Source organism: Cupressus sempervirens, chromosome 11, assembly GCF_028749045.1.
Source record: "Cupressus sempervirens isolate cs-2001-9-10 chromosome 11, ASM2874904v1, whole genome shotgun sequence".
Lineage (NCBI taxonomy): Eukaryota > Viridiplantae > Streptophyta > Pinopsida > Cupressales > Cupressaceae > Cupressus > Cupressus sempervirens.
Window position 1 is genome coordinate 793,895,368 of NC_143128.1, and position 17,163 is coordinate 793,912,530.

Here is a 17,163-nt window from a genome sequence, read left to right on the forward strand (position 1 = left end):
CTTTTAGGTATAGGCCCAAAAATAATTTCTAGGCAAGTAAATTTTTTATGATAAGAAAAAAATTTGTTTCTAACATGAATATATAATTTTTTTCCCAATTTATAGGGTCATATGTTTCCATATGTGGTCCTACCAAAATTTCCTTTTTCTATTGTAGGCTTGAAAAAAATCTCTAGGTCAGGTGTTGTCATCAAAATAGACACAACTCTTTCATTTCTTTATGAAAATGCCTCAAAATATATTTATAATAGAATAATTAGATAACTTTAATTTAAATATGATATTACCTATTCATATATCCATATATTTATGCACCATGCATGCAAAGTGTTTCATTAGTCAAAATCAACAAAACTAGTTAAACTGCATTCTTCCTACACCAACATATAGCTTTAGATTTTTCATTCTTGAATTTGAATATTCCCTAAAACAAGTATTTTTATTATTTATCCATTTATAATTCATATATATTAATGGTTATTTCTCAATGAAGGCAAAATCCTATAGCATAATTTGTCTCCTATAGCATATCATCCTGATTGAACCCGCAAAGTGAAAATTAGATAACATTTTGGGGAGCTTTGATGGGTGTCTACCTACTAGACATTTGACCACTTTCCCTATCTATAGCATAGAACCTACTTTAAAAAAAAAAAATAGTAAACCAAAAATAAAACAAAGCATGCTTCAACACTTATGGAAAACTAAAAACTCAAACACACCCCTATCCAATCCTAGGCTAATAAATCATCAAAATTCTCAAATACATCCATTCCATGATTGATTGAAGAAGCTTCCCTTTCTAAAAAGTTGATCGTTCCTTTCATTCATATGGGAAGATAAAAAGATCGACATGCATGAAAGATATAATGTTTCAATTTGAAATACCATCTCAGTGCTAAGAAAAAAGAAACTCTTTAGTATTGGAACATTCCCTTGTTGAGCCAGATACACTTGGTCCTTTTTATGGTTATTTACATACTTAAAAGCAAGCATGAAAAGTAGAAACTAGCCTATTTAAAAAAAATATATATTCCTTTTAGGCCATCCTCTTTATGGAACTTGATTTAAGCAATTAACCTTGACCATGTTGTGGTTCACAACTATGGTATCTTTTTAGTTTGAAAGTAGCTCCTCCTTTCCTTGTGAAGATACATCTCCACCTTGGCTTCATACTATTTAGTTGTAAAGTGAAAAAACTTTAAATGAGATGTAGACTTCTCCTTTACTATTTCACTGAGCCATTCAAGTATGAATGTGAGAGAAAGAGGGGAATTTTGAAGTATGATTCCACTTATGCTCCAAATTAGATTAGCAAGGACCCAAAGAAATAAGGGTGCTAATAATAAATTTGGATTACAAGGAGGAATACTATACAAGGAATTGTACTTTTTGACACAAAAATATGCACCCTTACTTGAGGTATGACCCTCAAGCAACCTTGTATAACATCGAAACAACCTCCAAATATGGGACTTGCACTTTGAGGATGAATCTTTGGAGAAGGCCAACTTTATCACTATCAAGGTGCACCTAAACTACAACTTTGAGGGAAAAGGAAGAAGGAGAACATATATTAAATTATTGAAAGGGAAAGGGGGATGATGAACCGATATAGAAATAGTGGTCACATCTCTACCTGTAGATGTACTACATGCCAATGAAACACCCCACTACACTAATCTTATGAATATGTATCATATAAAGAAGATGATGAGAGTGGTTACTCAAGTCAAGGTGAGGGAAACATGTTTTTATTTATATGAATTTGATACAAATTGGGAAGAAGAGAGAAATGAGAATAGTGAGTGTTCTTATTCAAGTGAAGATATGGCTCCTTTTCCTAAATTTGAAAATGAAATTCCATCTCTGAATTGTATAAATCAGCTTGAGGTTGAAAGTTGTGAAGAAGAGTTGTTTACACAATATGAGGATAAATATATTATTTACAATGACATATTACCTAGTTGTGAAGAAGAATTCCATGAGGCTGCATTTAGTTGTGATCAACAATATGCAAGTGACTCTAAGGTGAATGCATCAACACCTATTGATAAAATAAAAGATGATTGGCGGTCTAGTCATATGAATCATCTTAGTGAAGATCATACAAGTAATATTGCTTTATATTCCACATGCTTCATTGATGAAGTGGATGATGTGTCTTTACATAATGAAAATGATTCTGATTTTTCCTCTTGACATGCTAGAAGTATTCGAGACAGTGATGTTAGAAATGGTTTCAAGGTTTTTATTAATCCATTGTATGGTGAAGATTTAGAGTTATCAACCTACTTTTTGAAGAGAAGATGGAATATTTAGATTTGGTTAATGTTCATCTCGATGATCATATACTATCCTACTACTATCAAAGATTAGATTTTTCTTATTCTAGGTGTGACAATGAAACTAATAATGATGTTGGATCTTGTGATGTTGATAGCAAGGTGTTAGAGGAAATTATTATTGAAGAACATCCATCACCTTACAATGAGTTTTTTGGTGAATACTCAAATATGATGGATAATTTGTTAGCTGAATGTAAAGAATCATTAGAGGATTCTAGATTAGTTTCAAACATTGACATGGATGACATTTGTGAGTATAAATCTGATTACTCATCTGAATACAAGCCGGTTATACATGAAGATACACAATTTCAAGATATATGCAATCCTTTTCCCCAAGCTAAATGTGAATCTTTCATATTCAAGGTTGATAGCATGCATGATTCATCTAACGAAGAGGATTTTCAGTTTGATTCTTATATTTTTGAGCATGTTTATTCATACTTTCATTATTAGCAAGTTGTAGACAATGTTTCTATTTTTTATATGCATTATGAAAGTGAAGATGTGGACTCTGTTTTGCCAAGTGATTTGATTCAAGATGTTAATCTAATTGGTTAAATTGATATAAGTGATGTTTCCAACTTATTGATGAAAATACAAATGAAAATTAGGTCTATTATAGAGGTAAAATTTGATGTTGAAGTTTGGTGGCCTCAGCCCATTGTTTGTACAGTTTAGGAGTAGTTATTTTTGCTTTCAATAACTTGTTTGAGATAAGTTTTGTTGTCAGGTGTGTGGTTTGCTTCTTCTAGTGATTCTAAATACTTTCTATTCGCACAAGGAACATGCATCCCTAGAAAGAGCTAGTGTTGGGACTCAAAAATTACATCCTTGATTTTGAGTACCATTTTAAGCTTTGAGTCATTTTGAGCCCCTTACAAGCACATTTAATGCATGTATACCTAGCTATCCTTTCGAGGTCTAAGAGGTGTTTTATGTTTCTAACACTTTGCATTCAATATATCCATGCATTCTCTAATGAGAAATTTCCATTCCAATTCATTATGTGAAGTCATGCTTTGAACAATGTTCAAATCTACATTTTTGCCTAAGTGTCAAACAACGATAAGAAGCCTAGTTTGCAATTGAATATCTTGCACCTAGTAATATTTCATGACTCACCACTTTGGGAGTATTTATTACGCATATTGGAGAACATATGTTTCAAATTTTGAGTCATGTTTGACATGTTTTGACTAGGTTTTGAATTCCCCAAAGTTGATTGTTTGTTGTAGTCAAGATGATGTAAATTTTTTAGAACTCTAAGAGGCCCTATTTGACCAGATATAACTTTGATCTAGCTAACCGAAATGAGAAATTTCCTTTTGAATTGAATTATAGAGGTCAAAGAATCATTATGTTTCACTTTTGAGCTTATGAAAAATTTGTGTGATTAGTTTTTGAACGCGATTCAATTTGCAATTTGTAAAGTTTTATCGATGTCAAGAAATGTAGATTGATTAGTACTGTTGTTTGGGATGTCGTAAATTTTAGTCCATGATAGGTGATCTCATATGAATTATATCACTATGTTCTACTCTAAAAATTCTTCAAGTGTGCTAGTTTTCATGTCTTGATGAATCCATCTGCACACTTTCCCAGGTTTAATCTATTTGTGAAAATCATTTTTCTACCATTGTTCCCAATCCTACAATTTTGAGTACCCCACTTTGAATATTTGCCAATTGAACCTAGCTATCTTTCATCAGCCCAAACCCTAGATTTATACTCTTCTTGTGATAATAAATGAATGCCCCAATTTTCATCTTGACCTATTTTCAAAGCCAAAACTAAATGTGTTTTATGATTTTTAGACATGTTTAGTTGTAGACAATTTCATGAAGGAAACTTTGACGGTCAATATCTTTTGACCTAGAAGTTGTCAAGACACAAGATCTGGCAGGGTAAGAGAAAGTGGAGCAAAGAATAAACATATAATTTTTCAACACTCAGTCAAGTGTTTTTGTTAGTTTTTCAAGCCAGATCAGAGGCTTTCTAGGCAAAAAGTCACTACTTGCAAGAAGTGGTAAAATGAGTTTCAAATGATTACAACAAGGATTAATTTTTTTAAATCAGTTTGACAGGTCCAATGAGCTAGTTTGAGATATCAAGCATTTGAGTTTGAATTTCTTTTAGCTAGACCCACCTTGGGGCCTGACTAACATCATGTGATTGATGAGATATGAATCAAGGGATTAGAGGATGTTTTAAAAAGTTGTTATAGTGATGATGATTTTCAAAGGACATGGAGAATGCATATGTCATTTGGAAGATAAATGGTTTGAGGTTACGCAAAATTGGCAAAAAAATGTAAAAATGATACAATGTTGAGCCATGAATAAAGACTAAGGTATTATTTTTCATGAAGTATTTTAGAGCATAAGTTAGACTTGTCCATAAAGGGAAATATGGTGCAGGTATATGCATGATTTTGAATAGTCTAGTAAAAGTAGTGATATTCATTCCCTTGAGGTGTCCAAATTCATTAAAACTTTCCAAAGATGAAATATGATATGTGAATTGACCACTTAAAAGATGAATGTAGATGAGTGGTTACTAATGAAGTTGTTTATGGACACCAATGCTCACTTGCCTCTCTTCTAGGAAACTAATGACTGTAAAAGACAAATAAAGTTTTTCTTATTTAAACCTTTTCCTAAGTTTTTTGAAAGAATAAAATCCAAACTCACTAGGTTCTATACCTGAGAAGGTTTTAATATTTTTGAATCTTATATGGTAGATGCATTGAGTAACAAGATTCCTTCTGGTTATTCATAGCCCATGAAAAAATGATGGCAATTTTATTTTTGTGGCTAAGTTCATTTTTGTTCTAGATTCATTTGTGGTTATTTTTGAGTCAAGGAAGAAAATTTCTAAGCAATTCTTATCTTTGACCATAATTGGAACTACAATCATGGAAAGGTGGCTGAATTTTCTTGCTTGAATAAGGAAAGGATGGAAGGCTGACCCATCCCCCTTCTGCATCTGTGTCGAGTTGCATGACCTATATGCACATCACTCATATTAGTGTTAGAGTGTGTTTGTAGAAAAAATATATGAAAGGTTAAGTGTACGATCCAAAATGAAATAGGTACATCTATCTTGCAATGGAAGAGCCTTGCCATTTTGCAAATGTGCAAGGGGAGTACGAGAAGTAGATTTCTATAAAAAACCATTTAGTTCTACCACATCTTAGTTAGAGAAGTCTACTAAAATTTAGTCAAATTTGTTATTAGTGACAACACTTATTTAGATTCTATATGGCTACCAAGCTCATTGAATAGTCTAGAGTGTTTTCCATGTAATTTAATAAGCACTGAGCTCTGCAATTCCTACTGAGCATTTTAGTGGTTACCAAGGGAATTCAGTTAGTGTGAAATGCAATAGTTCAAACCTTAAAAAATCAAGTAGTGTGAAGTCTAGTAGTTCAACCCAAGCAGTTCAGTGGTTACCAACCTTTGTAGTTTCTATTAAGCTTGCAGTTCATGTAAAATGAAGCTAGTGTTAACCAAACTATGTGATGATTAGTGTTTACCGAGTACACTTATGGTAAACGAGTAATTCAGTTTCTACCAAGTCATACAGTATTTACCAAGTCACCAGTATAGACCAAGTTCGAGACTACTCTGAGATGATTAGTATGGAACAAGCTTCTACTTCTACTAAATGAATGATGATGCTAAGTAGTGATAGTGGATGTCATGTATCAGAACTTCACCAAGTTAGTCCTTAGAACCTAAGTATCTACATATGGGCTGACTTTGTAATATTGGTGTTAACTTGTATACTGGTCAAATTTGAAATTATGTAAATTGGATTGATATATATGTAACGTATTGTATTATATCCAAAGTAGAATGAAAAAGTGTGATAGTGAAAATAATGTGAAATAGAAGCATGTGAATGTGAGTCAGCAATAGAAAAAGTGTATTGTACGGCTAGATCAACAAAGGAGCAGTAGAGTCATATCTATCACACAAAAGTGATCAGCAATTCAAAGAAACTCTATCAACAAACCAGTTGTAAGTCAAAGATCTACTATTTCATCCTAATAGGTGAACTAGTGTAAATCCTTTAACAAGGTAGACTTAACAGTCTTTTCTCAAATCTCTTTATCGAGTGAATACTTCATTGTGTGTTTGTAAAACCTCTAACAAGGTAGACCTAGCAGAGGGCAGATTATTAGAAGTGATCATTGTAAGCCTTAATAGGCCAACTTTATGCTGTAGTATTGAAGTTTTGTGGGTATCATCCCCACCCCAGTTTTACTTTCTATTTGGAAGGTTTCTAGATCACCAAAATTATTGTGTTCAAGTGTTATGAATGTTTCATGCTTTTAGTTTCTTATGCATATAGTTAGATCTAATTTAATGAATTAAATGGTAATTGGATTATTGTAATTAAGATCTAAGTTTGGTAAAGTTTTTGAGGTTACTAATTCACCCCTCCCCTCTCAGTAACCTAGCATAGTCTCGAATATTTCCAACAATTGGTATCCGAGCTTTGTGGTTCTTAGGATAAAGTTTGAAGCTTGAGCAAAGATCAAGGACAATGGAGATATTCAAACTTGATAAGGCAATTGAAAATGAAAAGCTAGATCTAGAAATGGCCATTGCACAACTCAATAAAGCTAAGGAGCAACTTTGCCAATCCCTAAAAAGAAGGAAGGAACTTGCAAATCAAATGAATTATCGTCAATACATTTAAGAAAAGATTGAAGATTTTTTTCCCTTCAACCGGTTTAGATGAAGCAAATGATGCAATCAAATAACTATTGGAGAAGAATGGTTCCTTGCAAGAAGAAGTAAGAAAGCTCAAAAGAAAACAAGAAAATCAATCATTAAGGCTATGTGAAATCTTGGAAAAAAGGAATAAGATGAAAGAAGAAATGGATGGAAAGAATAATGAAATCCAAAACTAATCCATTTAGCATATAGATCTTATGGATAAAATCTTCAATACAAATAAGGAAATCATGAGACAAAGATAGACCAATGAGTGATTAAGAAATTATCTAAATTTGGAAAGACAAATCAATGAAAGAATAAGAAGTGAGTTGAGATCTGAAAATCAAATCAGTGAAAAATTGAAAAATGACCTAAAAAATGAAAAGAAAATCAATGAAAGAGTGATGAAATCCCAAGTAGACATGAATCAATTGAGCAGAATCTCTATAGACAAAAAGGAAAAGAAAGAATTAGATACAAAGAAGAAGGTGAATCCTCCAAAGAAGGTGCTCAAAGGAATCAAAGACCTACTTGCATTCACTATGGTAAGATAGGTCATACATCAAATAGATGTTGGAGTAATAGTAAAGAAAAATTTAGTGGTAAATGCTACAATTGCAATCAGCATGGTCACAAGGCTAATGAATGCAAAGAGAAACCAAAATTTGAAGGCACCTATCACAAATGCAAGAAACAAGGTCACAAGGCATCAGACTACAGAACTAAGTCATTCAATCTAGTAGAGAAAATTGTGAAAGAAATATTTGGTTGGGACTATAACACTTGGTGTAGATATCATTACTGTTGGTGTTTTAAAATGCACAAAAAACTACTAAGTGACAAAAGGCTTAATACCAAGATAACAGTACATACACAACCTAAAGATTAGCCAATTCTTATTTAAAATTGCACATGCAAAGTACTTGGACCCAACCTTAACAAAAACACAGATGGTTTTCTACTCTTTTGGCTCTGCAAAATCAGGGTGGGTATACCCAAGGATGATTCAAAATTGGAAAACTTGTATGAGGTTTATTCTTAGTTTTATTATGATTCTCATCTCACAATCCTCCAAACATATACATAATTCCTACTAACTGGATAAACACATCCCATGAAACAGATATGGCCAAGAATTCTTCTATAGATCTACAGATGTCCTTAACAATAGAGGCTAACTGTAGTTAAAACATTCCATGTAGACAAGTGCTGGCCAACTTTGAAGATCTACAGGAAATAAAAGTAAAATTTGATTTGATGATGCATTTGAATGACCATTTATAATATATTTCTCCTTCAGCTAAAATAACTCGATCAGTGCCTAATCCATTGGGGTTCAGAGTCTATAGCAAATTCTTAGATCTAGTTTGTTGCCTTACAACAAATTTTATCAGCAATTCTTATCAGAATTTATCATTCAAAATCCTTTTCAATACTTAAGGAATATCATCACATTCATCAAAGCCTTTATTTAATCCATTGAATTAACAACAATGATAAATGGATATACAACCTAAATAGATTGCATTCAATTGCACAAGCTTTTACTCATACAACATCAAGGTAGCTAAGTATTTAAAAGGAGACAAAATTTAGAAAGAACTGATATGGGGATAGTTCACAATTTGTATTCATTTCCTTTGAAAATGGTATATCCTTTACAATAGACTCAGAATGGCCTTCAGAAAGAAACACAGCTCATTCTGTAGTCATGTATTCTCAGAGAAGTGACAGAAAAATACATTATAAATTTGCTTTCAAAATTTGGACCAAAAATAGACTAAGCATAGTACTTAGAAGAAATAGAATTCGGACCCTTCTTTAGCCTTGGGGTCTCACTTAAATAGTGTGAGATGCAACAAGATTTAGGCTAAAGAAAAATGACAGGTGTCCTTTAAAAGAAACTTACATACACCTCTGTCAAAAAGACAAAAACAAATAACAGAAAGGCTTATTACATTAAACATTCCTTGGTGGGTCCCTTTCCGTTATGCTTCTCAGTTGTTGAGACAAGAAAATATGATCTGATTTTACAATCATTCTTCATCCTCGGAGTACATAATCATGAGGTCTGAAAGTGATGTATCATCTTCAGTTACCTGTAGACTTACTTTAGCCTGGGGATTTTCCATGTCTTCATTACTAACTATGAGGGTAACTCTTACTTTTGCATCTTCCTCCTCATCTTCTCCTGACATCTATTCTATAAATTGATTTTTCCATTTATTAAAAGCATCATCATCTAGCCAATCAAAACTTAGAGATTCTCTTTGTATCGTTATTAAAGAATTTGCACTTTCTTCTAAATCATCAAATTCTTTTCTCATAGCAGTATAAAATAACTATATTTTTACTAGCTCTTCATTTGTCTTTTCCCAGAACCAGTGGCTAGTTTCACTCATGATGTTTATTACTCTTTCATTAAATCACTCATCCAACTCCCTTTTCCACTTTTCCTTTTCCTTTATTGTATCAACAGATTCTAAAGCACAAGGAAATAAAGTGAAATTTTCAGCAATATATCGGGAAAAATAGAGTATTAATCTTTTCTGTAAAGAATCTCTTTTATCATCAAAATTTTCTAGCTTATTTAATAAATCAAAGATTTTCTCAACTTGATGATAAGGCATTTGGACTACAGATATACATATGATTGTAACATTATTATTCCTCTCCCTCCATTTCTGTGCAAGAGGAGTCGGTTTATCCTTACCTCTATTCAACTCATCCCTGAGAGTTGCAATTCTTGTCAACTGATCAAAAAAAGTTGACCATTGTATTTAATCCCTCAAATATATCACACACTACTTTACTTTTTCTTCATATTGATTTCTTAATTCTATCTGCAACTCATGTAATTTTGTTTTTTCTTCTTCAAAGTCCTCTGTAGTATAGAATTGGGGCCTTTTAGGGGTGTCAGGTATTTCAATAATAGGGGTTGATCCAACAAATGACTATGAAGGGTATGCAATTCTAAGTGTACTGGATTCTCCCACCTTTCTCTTCCCAAGTATCTTCTCCATATGAGACATCTTGTTTTCAAGCTCAATTCTCTTTTTTACTTCTTTATTGTAGGCATCCACCATTATTTCATATTTACTCTGCAGATCAGTCATTTCCTTTTCTTCTTTTTTCTACAGTGGCCAAGGAAAATTTAGAATAGTCCACATTCATGTGGGCTACCTGTACATGTGAAGTATCAGCGACCCTCCTCACAGTGATACTCCTTGTTAGTCCTGAATCATCAGGCTGTAATGGAGTAGTCCTGGATCCTCTTCTTAATGACCACATAACAAGAGCAGCTTGGTCATTACTGAATGTTGTTCCCAAGAATTCCTCTTTATCCGGATCTTGTAATGCTAAATTTTTTGACACAGAATTAAAAATTAAGGCATTAGCAATATCCCAATTGGGAAATAATAAAATATTTGAGCTTTCACCATCTATCTACCCTCTTCAAGGGTTATATTGTGGAACTCTTGTATCATTTGTTCCTTTATTTTATTTTGAATAGAGGCATCATCCATTTCTGGATGCTCTGTTTTCATATTCCTACACTTTTTCTCAAAAATGTGCATGTTTGCCCTCCATGCAAATTGATGGAAAGCCCTAGATTTTACAAAATTGTTATCAAACAAAAATTGCTGATTGGTTTGTTCCAAAATAGGGTCTAATTCCCTTCCCCTAAAATCTACTACAATAAATTCAAAACTTGGCACAGGAGGCTCCTGGGGGTTCCCTTCATCAATTTCTACTTGAGTAACAAAAACTCCTCCTTGTGATCCTATTTGTTCAATTTGCTCATTGGTGAGCTGCTCCTCCTCAATTCTCATTGGAGTTTGGGAAGGTGAGTAACCTTCATCATGTGATTCCTCTTCCCTAATTATTTTTCTTCTTTTGGGAGAGGGTTCAGGAGGTCTTTCTTCAAAAACAGTACTGGTAGATTCAATTATCTGCTTTCCTTTATTACAGTGGGCATATGATCTCGAATAACAGTATACCCTGTCCTCTTTCGCACAACTAGTGGACTTGCGCCTATGTTAGGGGTGAAACCTAATTTTCTCATAACTTCCCTGGCTTTATCTGGAAAAGAATCAATAAAATGTTGTTTCTTCTCATTCATTACCTCCATTATTTTGGGGAATGTACTAATGAGCTTATTTATTCTATCTGCATAGTTGGCAGCATTACTAAGAGGACTGTAATCCATGTCAAAACAATTAATAAACTCCAAAATTTTTGAATAGGCTCTCCATTTCTCTTTCTTTGTTTCTTGCTCCTGGAGAGAATATTCATTCCTTATTACATCTTCAGGGAAATAGAACTCATGCTAACATGGATGTAGCTTGATCCTATGTCTAAGAGTAGAATTAAAGAAATCTTCTGTGTCACAAAAATGAGAATGAGATACTGCCATCTTATACTGATCCAAAAAATTGTAGAGGAAGATCCACCCCTCTTTAGTTATTACAAACTGGTGAGCTACAGTGCAAGTAGGAAAAATTGATCCTATTCCCCTTTTATGCAAAAAGGTCTCCTCCACTCCTCCCAATTGCCATAAAAATTCAGCTACTCCTACCTTTAAAGGCACCTGATAGGGTAGTACATGGGGTGTCCCTTTGAATCCATAAACTCTAATGACAGTTGAGATCGGATATGGGATGATATCTCCCCAATTATGTGAAACATTTAGACTATGGGGTCTGTCCATAGGCCTACCAATATGCATTAGTGCCTTAAGAATTTTGGGATTGTCACTCAATATGAGGCATCTTAGTTTAGAAGCAAAGTGTCTATCAAATCTAACAAAACTGACATTTTTTGCTTCCCCAGTCATGTCTGCACTCCATAATTGAACTGGTAGTGCTTCCCCTTCTTGTTCCCTATTTAAAACCATTTCTTTACTGAAATATGTAACCCCTTTAAATAGAAACATATGCATCAATAGGGTGTACTGATCCCAAACCTTTTCCACCTTGCCCTTTGCAATCCCCACCAATCCACTATGAATCTCATTAGCCATGTAAGATGAAAAATCAAAAATTATTTCTACACCGAAAGAGGAGATTTGGGTGATCATATACATGAAGCTCACAGGAATAAAATCTTCTTCACCCTCTCTGAAGACTCTGCATAGGGTCTTGTATATCTCTATTGCCTTGGCATTAAAGCATGATTTCTTGAAAGGTTCTTTAGAAGATGATGTTATTTCTGGTAGGTTTCCAATTCTGCCTATGTGGGCCTTTAGTGCACCTTGTCTAACTACATCCCTTTTGGACATATATTCTTTGTCTAACTCTATCAAATCAATGGTCACATGATACCTAGTGAGAGGTCCTAGATTGAAAACTTCCCTAATTTCTTTTGGACTGATGGTAATTAAAACCTCACCATCCATTCTTCTCACTACCTTAGTGGCTTGATCATAACTTTTCGCTATAGCTTCAAGAAGGTCATAATCCATAAACACACTAGGAACAACTAGCTTTCCCAGATCAAAATTCCATATATTGGCATGAGGGGCATATAATTTCCTTTCTGCAAACCATTTCTTGAACAAACTCAAACCAGTTTGAGAAGTTTGAGCATCCTGAACCCAATTACCCTTATCATACAATCCATCAACTATCCTTAGCCTAGGGTTCAAAGAGGTTAACCTTTTAACTTGCACTGTCTCTACAGTAGACTTAGGGAGCAACTCAAGCAAGTCATCATGCACATTTCTATCCAAATAGTTTATTTGACTTGAAAATCCCTTCTTCGGAGGCATCTTGGACTATTTTTTTAGAACTGGAAAAAACCTATGAAGATTATGGTAGTACTACTTACTTGAATTCTGTCTCTGTTTTCCTCTGTATTTCTGCAATCTTTCTACGAGCAGACAATTTTACAAATTCTGCCAAGCTTTAGCACACTTTCCTTCTATAATTGCTTTTGCACAAGAATGGCTCAAAATCTTAGCTCGTGTAAGATGAATTGATGAAATCTTCTGTGTTATACTCTATTTTTTCACACGCGATGCTTTCATGTCTAATTAATACAGAGACTGGCACCACATTTTGTGTTTAAAGCTGTGCCATCAATCTTCAAAAATCCTATGATCATGTGATACGGAGAGAACAACTAGGTGTTGCACTTGACATGTTGGTCAATTTATCCAATCGATGCTTACCACATACATAACTCTTTCCTTGATGGCGCTTATATCCGGACCCACTGGCAACTGAGGACACGTGTCAGCAGGTCGCTACTTTTTTATGCATAAAGAATGAGCACCTTGCCATAGCGAAGTAGCGACAACCATTGATCTGATCTAAAATCTATAGATGATATGTTACTGGGCTTGCTCAGAAAGAAGGTGGTGGGCCCTATTTGCTATGTCGCTATACATATCTTCCTCGCAACTTTTCATAGCGAGAAGACAATGGCCATTGATCATAGGTCTAATCAAAGGTGAGGAAACTGCATGTAGTCTTTTGATTCATATTCACTACGTCGCATAGCTTAAAAAGCATGCAACTTTTCAAAGTGAGGTAGCAAGGACTGTTGATTTTGTTATAATCTGACACTCAGGTTCTCTTTGCACATTTGATCAGAAGGGCATTGATGAAGTACATAATTCTACATAGTTGGTGCCCTTTAAGATCTTACTTTAGTCTTAATCATCATCCCACATCACCAAAGGTCCCATCGGCTCTTGATTTCACGGGGCCTCCCTACTTCGCTAATGACGAGATGTCAAATTTTTTCGATAGCAAGGTAGCGAGCTCCGGTAACTTTAATGAATTTTGGCACCATGAAATGCAAGGGTCCATCAGATTATTATTTTTGCTATTAAACTACTTCTGACAATGGCAGTTATTACTTGTCATGCCACCTGGTTTAGTCATGGTGCTAACAACTTGCAATGTCACTGGCTCTTCAATTTCACGGGGCCTCGCTACTTTGCTAACAGCGAGATGTCAAATTTTTCCAATAGCGAGGTAGTGAAGCATCAAAAAAATCATCATTCCAGCTCTGACTTCAGACTGCTTTTGTTGGGTCCCCTTTCCTATTTTGACGGTAATTGCAATGTGTACTTGAATAATAAATCAGCCAGAAAAAAAGCTCCAACTGCCGTATCTTCATTTTGCGGTCCCATTTTATAAATTATTTAGCACTCGCTACCTCGCCATACGTAAAAAGTGCCCATGTTTGCATAGTGATGTAACGACAACGGTAGATCTACTTAGATCAGACGGCTGGGGGAATATGAGAGGAAAGGTATCTCGGGGGCACAAAAGATAAAAGATGACAAAATATTCACCTTATTTGAAAATTCAAATATTTTGCGCCTGACAATTTATGAATAGAAAGAACGTAGGGTTTTCACAAGCTTTTTTCAAAGGCTAGCCAATGGATGGATTATCTAGAAACCCTATGTTTCACTTAGAATGAAAAAATCTAACTTTTCTACAATTGGACAAAAGACTTCTATCACACAAAAAGTCAAACCAACAATTACTATGGAGAATATGGACACATTGGCATGAACTATGTTAAACATCACATAAGAAAGAGAGATATCACCATAAGATGTTTCACTTCTATAGAACTTGGTTATCTGGCCAAGAATTGCATGAGTATATGTAGAATTGAAGATGAAAAGAAAGAAAAAGTAGATAAAATTCGAAAGCAGATGGGGCAACAATGGATTCCTAAATCTACCGAGGAAGCTAGTTTAAGCAATGATAGTCATGTCACTCAAGAAGTGGGTGACTACACCATTTCCAACTAAGTTCTTAAGGAAGAACTGTAACTATGTTATCATGATCACATCCAAATAGTTCCAATTACAAGGTGACAAAGATCAAAATTAGTATTCAAGATACAAAAGGATCATCAAGAAGGATCAATATCAATTATTACTAAGTTTCCTTCTCTACTGAGTAAGGTTGGGTCACAAACTCTACCAAGAAAATTTAGGAGCAACAAGTCACACATGTTTGGTCACTGAGTTATGAAGCCTTCACTGAGTAATCAATTGAATAGTGGATGATAGCTTGTTGTGCATAATGATTTCATCATAGCTACCTTCATACCAAGCATTAATGACATAGTTTTAACAAAAATTAGGAAATTGAATTCATTTTCACTAAGAATTCTAAGTGTTATTGCAATCAAGAAAATTGTAGAGCGATTAAGTGATTTCAAGTAGAATTTGTAGCTAAAATCCTTCAAAGTTTTTCATAGCTTATCAAGTAGCCATGGCATCATCAAGTAGTAGTACCAATGAAAGGAAAGGTTCAGAGATGTTGGTTAGAGGAGTTGAATGGAAAGCACCTAATTTTAAACTTGTACTGACAATTGCTAAAACCCTCGATCCAAACAGAGTACAATCATAGATCCCTCCTAAGGTACTACTTATTAATGATATCTGAACTCATTTTAAGTGTGTAATTTAGGAAATCAAAACCCTAGAGATGGATGATGCTCTAGGTGAACTATGTATGAATGGTGTTCTTAAACCTGAACATAAGCACTTGGAAGATAAGGGTTTAACCCACATTCCCCACCTACCCCAAAGTTTCCAAATCAAATGGATCAAATACATCCTAAGCCAAGTTCAGAATGGTTAGTTATGGCTTGAGCAAGTAGTTTTGATCACTAAGAAGATGATTCATCACATGACTAACCATCCCATGCTCTCCAAGGCCAAAACCACTATAACCCTAGGTCAGGTGGAGTTAAAAAAGAAAACCCTAGCCTAGTGGGATTATAGAGGTATGAAGTGTGATGAACCTGGATTAATATGTTTCTATATTATGTATTTAGTTCAAGGATTTACAAAATTAATATAATCAATTTGCTTCTTTAAATGAAATTATTTTTTGAATTACTTTAATTAAATGTCATACAAGTGTTAATAAAATAATAGATCCATAATGTCTAAATTCCATATGAACATTCATAATATAAATATTATTATATGCTAAAACTTTACATTAATATATTAACATTATTGTTACAAGTGTTATCTATGTATAATAATTTAATTATTATCAACACTTTTTAAAGAAACCATAATCAAATAATTATTATTAATTCTTGCAAATGATTATAAAAATGCTTTAATTACAATGCGTTGAATTATAGAAAGAAGGAAGTTAAGACAAACTTGAGACATGACTGTTCCTACATGACATTTCAACAATATATATATATATATAACTTTAGGGTTAGGTTATTAAAGCATATGATACAAAAGTCTAGTAGAAAAAAAGGAAAATATCATAATAAAGTAACTCGCCTTGCTCGACGCACAGAGATCTGATCATTCTAACACTATACGTGATTGCCCACCACCTGCAAGTCATCATTCCAACTCTGCCATGGACTGTCCACCGTCTATAATAGGTACGACGCCAAACCTTGATGGCATTCATTAAAAGAAAAAAATTGGCATCATATATATATATATATATATATATATATATATATATATATATATCATTATGAATATTGATAATCATATATATATGATTATTACTACCTTGATTAATATTATTGTGAATATTACTACCTTGATGGCATTTTTGTTAAAAGAAAAACATTGGTATCATATATATATGTTATTATGAATATTGATAATGGTCTCAAGCATAATGAATTGAAGATTTATGTATCCCATTATTATATATAAGTTTTTCCTTTCATAATATCAACCCTAACCAATATGCATAGCATAGAATTAGGTTAATACAAACATTTAAATGTATGTCACTATATATATATATATATATTTGTGTATATCGATACATATTTTTATGTACACAATGATGAACATTCCAAATAATAATAATAATGTGTGAATAACGAATATTACTACATTATATTCAACAATAATTTGAAATATTACTATAGCCCAAGAAGCTTTTCCCTCATCTGAACTATGATATCTTCAGATAGGGAGTGGGTGGAGGGAGAGGCGGAGTAAATTCGAGCACTTGACGGTGTCCTCTAGGGAGCCGCTTGTAGCTTGTTTCACGTGCCCTTTGCACCGTCAATCTACCGTCTCCAGATAGTCAAAGCTCGAAGAGAGTAGT